Source organism: Callithrix jacchus, chromosome 9 (genome assembly GCF_049354715.1).
Source record: "Callithrix jacchus isolate 240 chromosome 9, calJac240_pri, whole genome shotgun sequence".
Lineage (NCBI taxonomy): Eukaryota > Metazoa > Chordata > Mammalia > Primates > Cebidae > Callithrix > Callithrix jacchus.
In genome coordinates, this window is record NC_133510.1 from 13,853,946 (window position 1) to 13,864,322 (window position 10,377).

The following is a 10,377-nucleotide window of genomic DNA, read 5'->3' on the forward strand; positions in this document are numbered from 1 at the left end:
AACATGGTGATACCCCGTCTCTACTAAAAATACAAAAATTAGCTGGGCGTGGTGGCACCTGTAGTTCCAGCTACTCAGGAGGCTGAGGCAGGAGAAACGCTTGAACCCAGGAAGCAGAAGTTGCAGTGAGCCGAGATCAGGCCACTACACTCTAGCCTGGCGACAGAGCAAGACTCCGTCTCAAAAAAAAAAAAAAAAAAGAATTATAGGGGTGTGCATTCCCGTCCTCCTTGGCAATCACTGAATTATGTGTAAAAAAGAGCCAGTTCCGGCCGGGCGCAGTGGCTCACGCCTGTAATCCCAGAACTTTGGGAGGTTGAGGCGGGCGGATCACGAGATCAAGAAATCGAGACCATCCTGGCCAACATGGTGAAACCCTGTCTCTACTAAAAATACAAAAAAATTGGCTGGGCGTGATGGCGTGCGCCTGTAGTCCCAGCTACTCCCCAGTTCTGGAGACTGATGCAGGAGAATTGCTTGAACCCGGGAGGCAGAGGTTGCAGTGAGCCGAGGTTGCGCCACTGCACTCCAACCTGGCACCTGGTGACGGAGTGAGACTCTGTTGTAAAAAAAAAAAAAAAAAAAAAAAAATGGCTGGGCGCGGTGGCTCACGCCTGTAATCCTAGCACTTTGGGAGGCCAAGGTGGGTGGATCACCTGAGATCAAGAGTTCAAGACCAGCCTGGCCATCGTGGTGAAACCCCATCTTAAAAAAAAAAAAAAAAAAAAGCTGCTTCAGAAGGTAATGTTAAAAATGTTACTATACACCACTGCAGACTTTGGGAAATTGACTTAATCTCTCTAGGTCTGAGGAGCCGCATTCATAAAATAAAGCTCACAAGAGCTACCTCAACAGTGAAATGAGGAAAGAACCTGACAGGTAGGCTTTTCCTAAAGCTGGGATTTCTAAGCCAAGAGGCAAATTTAGGTTACTGCGATTTAGATTTTCTCTGTAGGCCTTAATTCATCAATGAAAACTGCAACCATGGTTAGGGTCCCTGGGATCTGGGGCTGAGGAACTGGGGGAGAAGAGAATTCTGTAAGGCTTATTCCTGTACCCATCTCCTTTCGTTTGTCACAGTTCTTATTTTCTAGGAAACTGTGGTTAAAAGGAAGACAGAGTACAGCTACCTCTTAGGGAGAAAAAAATCACGAAACACAATCCTCAGCTTTCAAGACGTGTGAGGGAGAGAACATTAAGGTAGTGATTTGCCCCTGAGTCTTGGAGAATTTAAGCAGCTGAGGGACACAAGCTTCAGGCCACAGAAAGTGAGGGCCATTGGGGCAGGAAAAAAAGAAATCCCTCCTCATTGGGTTTTAAGTTTCCACCTATCAAAATGCATCTTTCTAGATGACTTGCTGCCCTTTGCTGGCAAGCTCTCCCAATGCTGTGCAAAAAGATTTAACAAGAAATCACAGGCCGTGTGTGGTGGCTCAGGCCTGCCCTCCCAGCACTTCGGGAAGCCAAGGCAAGAGGATCGCTTGAGCCCAAGAGTTTGAAAGCAGCCTGGGCAACATAGCAAGACCCCGTCTCTACAAAAAACAAATAAAAATAATTAGCTGGGCGTGTGGTAAATTATAGTGAGCTATGATTATGCCACTGCACTCCAACCTGGGTGACAGAGCAAGACTTTGTCTCTAAAAAAAAAAAACTTTTTTAAAATAACATGATTAGACTTTAGATATATACAGTGCATGTACAGTGTCCCCCCAGATCTGTCTCCTGAGGAGCCCAGCATGCACGTGACCCCAGGTCACTCATGATGATTGAGGAAGGGACACGGTGGCTGGGCCCGTGTGTGGGGGCTCTAACGCTGTTCTCTCGAATGCACTCTTCACGCTGTGTCCTGGCCTAGAGGTTTTTTCCTTTTTCTCCTCTTTACTAGCACTTGTCTGGCACACTTTGCTCTCTCTTTTTTCTCATTCTTCAAGAGGCTGAAGTCAAGCCCTTTTCTCATTAAGACTAAGTAACCTGAGGACAGAACCTCCATGTTCCCCAAATGTTCACCTATATGTCATTACACATGGGTCACAGGACAACTCTACATACCCCTTTATTTCACAGACCAGGCTGCGCCACAAGCCCATGGTCAAACACTAGCAAGGGGCAGAGCCGCAGCTTCCACGGGAGTCTTGGATATCAAATCCCCCTGTATTCTTTCTTCTGTTCCTTGCTGCCTTACTCCCCCAGGCGTACACACCTACTATTCCAGGACACCCTTGAACTCAGCCAAGCCTCTGTTCCTTCCTCGTCCATTCTGTTCCTCCCCTTCCATCACCAGTTCTTCTTTATACTTTTCAGTCACAGCATTTGGCCACTTCCTCCCCATTCTCTACATAAAACTGCAGTTTTCTAGCACTTTCAACTTGACTTTGAAAAGCTTGCAAATGGGAAAGACCCTTATACTTTTCTGCCTTGGATTTTTTCCCCACCCCCTTTACTGCTTGAGGCGAACACCTACTTGAGAAACTGAGAATCCTTATAATCACAGTGAGTTACATTTTGGTTTTGCTTCTCATTATGAGTTTTAAATTATTAATATAGCGTAAGTCCATTATAGAAGATTTGGAGAATAGAGAAGAGAAAAAAAAACGTAAATAACGTCATGATCCCAACGCCCCTGCACTTAGTCTATTTCAATAATGATGATGTTTTAATAATGATGATGACTCTCCACTTACTCTTGTAATTACTACACTATTTTTGCACTTAGAATGTCTTTTCAGCTCATGGTCCCTTTGCAAGAGACTACTGCCAATTCATGAGCATAGGGCACGATTGGCTCAGCCTTGGTCTGTTAGAGAGTAGCCACAAATTCAGTTTCATTTAAGGAGCTGGTCAGCTTATTTTGAACACTTCCATTGCCTGCTAGGTCGAAGAAGTTCGCTGTGAGAAGGGTATTTGGACTGGCTGATCTTTGGATGACAATAACTGTGCTTAACCCAACACAGACCTTGTCCACATCTAGCCATTCAAACATTCCTTGCAATTCAGGCAAGTACAGAATACATCCTCCGTTCACAGAGGGGGTTTCTTAGGGATAGAAGAATATATAAAATGAGTCTCTATATTTTTCATTTCAAATTTTTTTTAATTTAAAACAGTTTTTTTGTTTTCTGTGTGCTTTATTTTTTGTAGAAACAGCGTCTTGCTATGTCACCTAGGCTGGTGACAAAATCCTGGGCTCAAGTGATCCTCCTGCCTTGGCCTCCCAAAGTGTTGGGATTACAAGTGTGAGCCAATGCACCTAGCCACATCAATATATTTAGTAAAACTCTCGCTATCTGGCTTAAAATGTCCTAGGCTTAGATATACATGTATGTAAAATCATGACACAGATACATAAAATGTTAGAGATAGAATGGTGGCTGTGGCCCAGGCGCAGTGGCTCACGCCTGTATTCCTAGCACTTTGGGAAGCCGAGGCAAGTGGATCACCTGAGTTCAGAAGTTCAAGACCAATCTGGGCAACATGGCAAAACCTTGTCTCTACAAAAAATACAAAAATTAGCCAGGTGTGCTGGCATGTGCCTGTAGTCCCAGCCACTTGGGGAGCTGAGGCAGGAGAATTGCTTGAGCCTGGGCGGTGGGGTTGCAGTGAGTCAAGATCACCACTGTTCTCCAGCCTGGGCAACAGGGTGAGAAGATCCTGTCTCATAAACAACGACAGAAAGAATGGCTGGTGATTGTGGTTGATACGTACGGAAAGGATATACCAGAATCACCTGGAGATGGCCACATGTATAACAGACAAAATGGATAAAGTGTTAGATTCAAAAGGTATAAAGAGCTACTAAAGAGCCAAGCACGGTGGCTCATGCCTGTAGTCCCAGCACTTTGGGAGGCCGAGGCAGGTGGATCACGAGGTCAAGAGATCAAGACCATCCTGGTCAACGTGGTGAAACCCCGTCTCTATTAAAAATACAAAAATTAGCTGGGCATGGTGGCACATGCCTGTAGTCCCAGCTACTTGGGAGGCTGAGGCAAGGAGGCGGAGGTTGCGGTGGGCCGAGATTGCACCATTGCACTCCAGCCTGGGTAACAAGAGCGAAACTCCGTCTCAAAAAAAAAAAAAACTAGCTGGGCATGGTGGCACGTGCCTATAATGCCAGCTACTCGGGAGGCTGAGGCAGGAGAATCGCTTGAACCCTGGAGGCAGAGGTTGCACTGAGCCAAGATTGCACTCCAGCCTGGGCAACAAGAGTGAAACTCTGTCTCAAAAAAAAAAAAAAAAGAGCTACTAAAAATCAATAGGAAAAACCTAAACAGCCCAGCAAAGAAATGGGCAAAGAATATAAACAGTACTGTGCAGAAAAAGAAACTCAATGGCCAAATGTGGAAAAAAGGCTCCACTCACTAGCAACCAGGGACATGCAGTTTAAAAACAATAGGATACAATTTCACACCCACGGAACTGGCCGGAAAGTAAAATGTTTGACAATAGCAAATGTTGACAAAGATGTGTAAAAATGAGGCCAGGCATGGTGGCTTACACCTGTAATCCCAGCACATTGGGAGGCTGAGGTGGGCAGATCGCAAGGTCAGGAGTTCAAGACCAGCCTGGCCGATATGGTGAAACACTGTCTTTACTAGAAATACAAAAATTAGCCAGGTGTGGTGGTGGGAGCCTGTAATCCCAGCTACTCTGGAAGCTGAGGCAGGAGAATCACTTGAACCTATTAGGTGGAGGTTGCAGTGAGCTGAGACTGTGCCATTGCACTCCAACCTGGGCAACAGAGACTCCATCTCAAAAAGAAAAGAAAATGAGAACTGTCATGCACATCTGGCAGAAGTATAAATGACAAGGTCATCTGTGAGAATAATTTGACAATATCTAGAAAAGTTGAACATGTCCATAGTCTAAGACCTTGCAATCCACTTCTAGTCATATTCCAAGCAACTTTTCTCAACTGAAATTCTTCTTCTGAACCATAGTACATAGAAAATTGTTTGAATGATTATTTTCTCAACACTCCCAAGGATGGTACATAACCAGCATCATTCCAGATGCATAGGAGAAGTTATCACATACAGTGGTTGCATTACGGCATTAGAGTTTGCCTTGTATTGTTTTGTTTTTTGTTTTTTGAGGAGACAGAGTCTCTCTCTGTCACCCAGGCTGGAGGGCAATGGCACCATCTCAGCTCACTGCAACCTCCACCCCCCAGGCTCAAGCTGATTCTCCTGCCTCAACCTCCTGAGCGGTTGGGATTACAGGCATCCACCACCACACTCAGCTAATTTTTGTGTTTTTAGTAGAGACGGGGTTTCACCATATTGGTCAGGCTGGTCTCAAACTCCTAACCTCATGATCCGCCCATCTCCACCTCCCAAAGTGCTAAGACTACAGGCATGAGCCACCGTGCCTGGCCAGAATTTGTCTTGTTAAACCCAGTTGAGAAAGACTGCAAAGGAATCTCTCAAACACATTTATAATACCTCACTATTAGCAATAATAAGAAATTGGAAATAGTTTGTTCATTTGTAGGAGAAGAGATAAATAAATTACCTAATGTGGAATTCCATGTAACAGTTTAAATCAATGAATTAGATCTATGATTCAGCATTGATAAATCCTGAAAATAAAATATTGACTAAAAATTGTAGAATATTATAAAAGGATGATCCAATTAACAATATTTTATAAAATATGCAAATGAATACCATCTATAGTACAGTGTATTTGTAGTAAAAATATAAAATAGGGTCTAGATACACATCACATTCACGTGGCGGCTTCTGCAGGAGATGGAACTGTCTGGGACTGTGAGAGTCATTAGGTCTCTTTAAGAATCTTCTGGATTTCCTTCCAGTACATGGTAGGATTGTATGTCCTTATACTCTTTGAAGTCAGGCACAACCATATGATTTACTGTGGTCAACAGAATGAAGCGGAAGTGTTACTCTTGGGTGGAAGGTTTAAGAACGATATGCAGCTTACTGAGCTCCTCCCTTTGCTGTAGTGATCGTCAGTGTTCAGGATTCAGCGTTTCAGTCCACTTCATCAGCTGGGGCCTGGAGTGAAGACAGGGGACAACAGTTTCCAAATGACCAACAGGGAACATGAGGCATGACTGAGAAATAACCTGTTTCCTTACATCACGAGAATTGTGGGAGTATATGTTTGTTACTGTAGTACAGCTAGCCCATCCCACTGATACCGGGACTTCAACTTTATCTGTAACGTTGCATTCCTTATTTTTATTTTTATCTATTTATTTATTTTTGAGACAGAGTGTTGCTCTGTCGCCAGGTGCCAGGCTGGAGTGCAGTGGCACCATCTCAGCTCACTGGGTTCAAGCAATTCTCCTGCCTCAGCCTCCCAAGTAACTGGGACTACAGGCACGTGCCACCACACCCAGGTAATGTTTGTATGTTTAGTAGAGACAGGGTTTCACCTTGTTGGCCAGGCTGGTCTGGAACTCTTGATTTCAGGCAATCCGCCCGCCTTGGCCTCCCAAAGTGCTGGGATTACAGGTGTGAGCCACCACGCCCAGCTCCTTATTTTTATTTTTAAGGTCTAGAGAACATATGACTAAGTGTTAACATTTGTTCATTTTGAATGGAGAGTGCATGAGTCTTATATTACCCTCATTCTTTTTTGTTTTTTGTTTTTTTGTGTGTGTGAACATTTTTTAAAAGTACTCTGATATTGGCCAGGCACAGTGGCTCATGCCTATAATCCCAGCACTTTGGGAGGCTGAAGCGGGCAGATTGCCTGAGATCAGGAGTTCAAGACCAGCCTGGCCAACAAGGTGAAACGCCATCTCTACTAAAAATACAAACATTAGCCAAGTGTGGTAGCAGACACCTGTAATCCCAGCTACTCAAGAGGCTGAGGCACGAGAATTGCTTGAATTAGGGAGGTGGAGGTTGCAGTGAGCTGAGATGGCGCCACTGCACTCCAGCCTGGGAAACCGAGTGACACTCTGTCTCAAAAAAAAAAACCAGATTAAAGTCCTCTGGAATGATTTTTCCCAACAGCCGTTTGATATGGAGGGTAATGTTGAAGGCATATATATTTTGAAAAAGCTCCCCAGATGAATTTGATGGGCTTCCCCACCTCCTCCTTGATCTAAAAGGCATTCATAGGGCCAGGAACAATGGCTCACACCTGAAATCCCAGCACTTTGGGAGGCTGAGGCAGGAGGATTGCTTGAGGCCAGGAGTTTGAGACCAGACTAGGCAACATAATGAAGCCTCATCTCTACTAAAAAAAAAAAAAAAAAAATTAGCCAGGCATGGTGGTGCTTGCCTTAGTCCCAGCTACTCAAGAGACTAAGGTGGGAGGATCACTTGAGCTCAAGAGGTTGAGGCTACAGTGAGCTCTGATGGTGCAACTGCATTCCAACCTGAGCAACAGAGCAAGATCCTGTCTCAAATAAATGGCATTCATTTCATAGAAGGGGAAATACAGCCCTAGAAATACAAGTATCTTGCTCTTCATTAAAGACCAATCTTGAACTCCCAACCGGAGGTGATCCGCCCGCCTTGGCCTCCAAAGTGCTTGGATTACAGGTGTGAGCCACCACATTAAAGACCAATCTAATGCTATAGCCACTAGGCCTTGCTATAATAATCTTGACTCCCATCCAACCTTATAAAAGGAAATTGAAGATTTTCTGCATTTGTTATAAAGCTACTATCCGGGACATTGTCCATATATTGTACAATGGCCCCTAAAATAAGGTTCTATGTAAGAAAAAAGTGTTTTTTAGGAATTTTGTTCCAAGAAAATTTTTTTTGTCTGCTTGTTTTTTTGAGACAGAGTCTCACTCTGTAGCCCAGGCTGGAGTGCAGTGGCACAATCTCAACTCACTCTAACCACCACCTCCCAGGTTCAAGTGATTCTCCTGCCTCTCAGCCTCCTGAGTAGCTGGGATTACAGCTGTGCACCACCAGGTCTGGCTAAATTTTGTATTAGTAGAAATGGGGTTTCGCCACTTTGGTCAGGCTGGTCTCGAACTCCTGACCTTGTGATCCGCCTGCCTCAGCCTCCCAAAGTGCTGGGATTACAGGCATGAGCCACTGTGCCCAGCCGAAAATTTTTTATTTTTTATTTTTTTTGAGACAAAGTCCCGCTCTGTCACCCAGGCGGGAGTGCAGTGGCACAATTTCTGTTCACTGCAACTTTACCTCCCGGGTTCAAGCGATTCTCCTACCTCAGCCTCCCTAGTAGCTGAAACTACAAGCACATGCCACCAAGCCAGGCTAATATTTTTGGTATGTATTTTGGGGGTTTCACCATATTAGCCAGGATGGTCTCAAACCTCATGATCTGCCTGCCTCGGCCTCCCAAAGTGCTGGGATTACATGCGTGAGCCACTGCACCCAACTGAAAATCTTTTTTTATTGTGAGTAACTGAAAGGCATCCACCTTTCTTTTTTGTTATGGTTGCCAGGAAGCTCAGAGTTCAGTATGTATGACAGCTTCCCAGTTTGCTTTCTCTTAAACAATTCTGATATGCATGTTCTTCATTTAAGCCATCTCAAACCTCTTCAGAAAACGAAAGTGATAAAGTGTGAATCCTCTATCACATCATCTCCTTTTCAGGTCCTCCGCACTGACTGTGAGCAGGGTGAGCCTGTAACGTGGAATGGTCCTGACCTCTCACACTGGTATAATAAAGGAGTGCTCCCTGTGGATATGAAGCTTTGGATCTACTTCATATTTGTAAAACAGATGCTTCCATGACTTCCTTTTCTTCCCACACAGTATTTTATATTAAATATCTAAATGAGAAACACAGAGTCAAGATCATTCAAATGGCTCAGCAATACACCTCACCTATAAAATAAAGCAAAGGAACATTTCAGGAGTGAAAAACAGTCTGTGACAAGAGACAGGATACTTCTCTTCTAGTTGCGTGCATGTTAATGTCCTGCCATGTGACCTGGCCTCTGTGGGACTTGGTTTCCTTTCTGTTTAATAGGACATTTCCCCTAACACTAACTTTTTTTTTTTTTGAGATGGAGTTTCATTCTTGTTGCCCAGGCTAAAGTGCAATGGCACAATCTCAGCTCACTGCAACCTCTGCCTCCTGGCTTCAAGCAATTCTCCTACCTCAGCCTCCCGAGTTAGCTGGGATTACAGGCATGTGCCACGACACCCGGCTAATTTTTTATTTTTAGTAGAGACAGGGTTTCTCCATGTTGGTTATGCTGGTCTCGAACTCCCAACCTCAAGTGATCCACCCGCCTCAGTCTCCCAAAGTCCTGGGATTATAGGCATGAGCCACCGCGCCCAGCTTAACACTAATTTTCTATCAATACTTTCGTTTTAAAAATTAGAAGTTATTATTTTCTTGTATTATTTTAAGTCCTCGAAATTAAAAAAAAAGGAAAAATTATGAATTTAAAAAATAAGAACCAAATAGAGTTAAAATATTGCACATTAGTAGGCATGTGATCGAAGGCAGTTCGCCAGGTATGTAGTAGCAGCAAGTGATACAGAAATGAAATCTTAGTCTCCAGGGTGGACTAGGGTGATATGGGGGTAGAATGCTTTCAGACATGGGGTTTGTTTTCGTTTTTGTTTTAACATTCCAAAATCAGCTTTCTTTTATAACAGAAAAAAATAAGAAGAGTAGCTTTCAAACCAATATGATCAACTAAGATGCTATTTCCCAAACTAGTGCTCTGAGGGACACTATCTTTAGAGTTTCTAAGTACTTTGTGGTCAAATTTGGAAAATAATATATGCTCTCTCTCTTGGAGAATCATAATGCATATTATCTTATGAAAGGCTGGGTGCAGTGGCTCACACCTGTAATCCCAGCACCTTGGGAGGCTGAGGTGGGCAGATCACGAGGTCAAGAGATCGAGACCATCCTGGCCAACATGACGAAACCCCATCTCTACTAAAATTACAAAAATTAGCTGGGCACGGTAGTGCACACCTGTAATCCCAGCTACTTGGGAGGCTGAGGCAGAAGAATTGCTTGAACCCAGGAGGCAGAAGTTGTAGTGGCCGAGATCTTCCCACTGTACTCCAAGCATGGTGACAGAGTGAGACTTCATCTCAATAAATAAATTAATTAATTAATGAAAAAATTAAAAATCTTATGGAAGACCAAGAAGCCCTACAGAAAAAAAAAAAAACCCATATTTTAACTTAGTTTGATCTAGTATTCACAAATTTACCTGTGCTTGGATCACTGTTTTGCCCACTTTCATTACCACTCTCTGAATCAACATGGGGAATGCTAAGGCAACATCTTGGCCTGTGAATCAGAAGCCGGGAACTCGTGCGTGTGTTTCTGCCACAGCATTGCTGAGTAACCAGGTCAGGCCTCTGTTAGGGTCTTGATTTCTCCCCCTGAAAAATGAAAAAGATTTTGTCCACACTTAGTAGAGATGAGCTAGATAATGTCCATGA